We start from the raw sequence: 3147 nt of genomic DNA on the forward strand, positions 1-3147 counted from the left end.
TGACTGCTCTTCAGATTTGAGAGGGAGGGGGAGAGGAGTGGGGGAAGGGCGGGAGGAGTGGGAGGCTGGGAGGAGGCGGAAATTTTTTTTTCTCAATTAAAAAAAAAGACTCTAAAAAGCTCCACATACAGTTCTGAGACTGTGTTTGAAGAACAGTAAATTTGGCTTGATTAATTCGCAGCAATATCAATTTTTATTTAATTGTATTAAGTATGTGAAATAAGAACTATATTGGGCTCATTAGAGAAGTAAGAACTTTAGTGCAAATGATAAAACACCAACATCATAGAAGATTGCTAAATGCTAAGCTAATCTTGACCTTGGGTATAAAAGTGGATAAATTGAATCAAAGTAAAAATTATAAAAGATTGAAATATGTTCATGAAATGCAATGTTTCTTGCAATCAAAGAGAATCACAATTATCTGACTCACTAGATTACCTCAGTTAATAAAATATGGAATAAAGCATCATATGGAAAAATTTTTAAAACACTTAAAAATAACTGAAGCATTTTAAAAACAGTTCAAAATATTTGAGTCAGCATCAAATGAAATCAATTTAACCAATCACAGATCTATCAAAAAATAAAGTTTAATGTGGAGTTTTATTATATGTAAAGTTAATAATTTATAAAATAGCCTTCACTGGATTCATAACCATCTAGGAGTCAGACCTCTGGGTGTCCAGTATTTAGAAATGACCAAGTGAGAAGGGAAGACACATGTTCAACACAAGGTGTATAAGCCCATGAGATGGGGGCCCAGACTGACTAACAGGGAAAAAGGGACAATGCCAGATGAGGACACATTCATCTCTCCAATTTTCTCATTGGTCACCACTGAGCAGGTAACCACCTGACCCAGTACACAGGACATGGTTCTACCACCCAACCTTCCCTGCTGTGATGAACTGAACCTCCTGTACTCAGTCTAGATAAAGCTCTCTTCCCTGAAACTCCTTCATGAGCACAGTGGTGAGAAAAATAACTACTACACGGCCCACTCACTAATACTTGGATATTCATATTCAGTTATGTACATATAAAAACATCAGTTTATATAAAAGTAAAGATTACTTATAAAAGTGACAGCTTAGTCTTTTAGCAATTTTAAAAAGTGACATTCATTTCACCTGTAACAAACAATACACAATTGGTAGGAGATGCAGATATGAGTGACGACTTGATGTGCAACATGTTCATCTCCAAAGCAGCAGGTTAGAAAGACTCAGAAAGAGTAATTTTTACCCTCAGTACCAAGCAACCCATGGTTCAATCAAATCAGTTTTATTACTATAGTATTATTATGGGATAATATAGTATTCCATAACTAATATAAGTTGAATAGATGAAATTCTCCATGCTGAACTTCTTATAAATAAATTACATAGGAAATTAATAATTGTTGTAGCATGATGAAACTGGTAAATATCAAATAATCACTCTTCAAACACACACAATGCCTAATGAAGTTTTCTTTCTACATTCCCTCTTTGATGCTTTAGATAAGTTTTTTATAAATGACATATATAAATTTTGTATTGTTACTTTTAATTTCTACTGCTAAGTTTACTCTAATGTATTATAATTATTGAAATGGATCTTATTTTGTGCCCTTTTTCGCATTCCATTTTTTAGATTCATTTTTATTTTATTTTAAAAACTGTGTTTTCTTATTTTACATGCCAAGTCCATTTCCCACTGCCTCCCCCTCTGCAATCTCCACCTTACTGCCCCCTATAGAAGGTTTATAGAACCTTCACCTCTATGTTCTAGCATCTTATGTGCAGGTCAGTACAGTGTACAACATCAAAAGAGAAATGGAAACACCAACACTGCCACAAACTCTTTGATCCACAATGCTGTCATACCTACAAGAGATGCTAGTCTGATATATAAACTTGTGTAAGTAGCGAATATCTGATTAAATTTAAGCTCCACTCCACAAGATGGAACCCATTAAATTAACTGTTTGTATGACTGAAGAACCTAAGCCTAGATAGCCCAGACCTATGGTAAAACCAAATACTACCCCTAAGCAAACAAAAACAAAAATCAAAAAGATCAACCAAAGAAAAACCAAAAAGGAACAAACCAACCAACCAACCAACTAAACAAACAAGCAAACAAAAACAGTAGCAAACAAACTGGCCTCTAATGACATTCCGTTCTATTCATTGCTCAGTACCTGCTCAGCCCACATCAGAGAAGCTGCCTCCTGCAGCAGTTGGGAATGAATACCAGGAACACATAGCAAACACTATGCAGAGAGTGAAAGACTATGGGACAATCAGCACTAAATGAGATATTTTCATAAAATCCCTTCTCGAGGAACTTAGGAAAGCCCTTGGAGAGGAGGCAGAAACTCCCTAAGAATCAGAAAGGATGGAGGCCAGTCAGAAAACAAGGCCCTCCCTCTAAATTACCAGGATTGATGCTACACGTGAACTCACAGAGATTGAGGCACCAGGTGGGGGTCCTAGTGTTGAAAAGAAAAGTGGACACATGCACCTACCCTAATTCAAAAGCTATCTCAAAACAATAATCACTTGCAGAGAAAATTTAATTTCCTTCAAGGATGTCCCACTACGGAGATGAGGTAGGAACAGGCTGCATGCCCAGCAATAGATGACAACAGAAAACAAACTTTAATTTATAAGTTCTGAAATACTTAGGATTAACTTTTTTGAAACTTGATTTTGTTCTGTTAATTGGTAATCTACTTTACAGTATCAGGTAGGAACCATTTGCAACTCAAGATTCTTTGCGGATGAGAGGTACTTTACATTACATTTTTTCTTGTTTTCAGAGCTGCTTCTTACTTAGGGGCTACTTTTTGCTTTAACTGAGACATTATTCCTAAGCAATTACACTGTTTTTAATGAGACACTGTACAACTGCAGCTGGATGTTTGTTTCTAGTCTTCCAAGAAGGGTCATACTTGTCAAGCACTTCTTCTAAAGCCATGTTGTCATCAACTTTGGGAATTACTTTGCATATAAGTGCTAATACAATGAAAACCCAAGTTGACCTCATGCAGTTCACTGTATGAATTGTGAGGGCTGCAGAAATGCTTTGCTTATAATACAGTGTCTCTTGTGGACTGAAAAGATGATGAAGAAACTACCCACATAGGCTCCCCATTAT

General features: G+C 36.1%; 1 protein-coding gene across 4 annotated transcripts in view; it reads right to left on the reverse strand.

The window, feature by feature from the left end:
- Fam172a (family with sequence similarity 172 member A) overlaps positions 1-3147 on the reverse strand; it is a 420557-nt gene that overhangs the window by 329812 nt on the left and 87598 nt on the right. The gene's annotated exons all lie outside the window — the stretch shown is intronic.

Source organism: Microtus ochrogaster, chromosome 19 (assembly GCF_000317375.1).
Source record: "Microtus ochrogaster isolate Prairie Vole_2 chromosome 19, MicOch1.0, whole genome shotgun sequence".
NCBI classification, from domain to species: Eukaryota; Metazoa; Chordata; class Mammalia; order Rodentia; family Cricetidae; genus Microtus; species Microtus ochrogaster.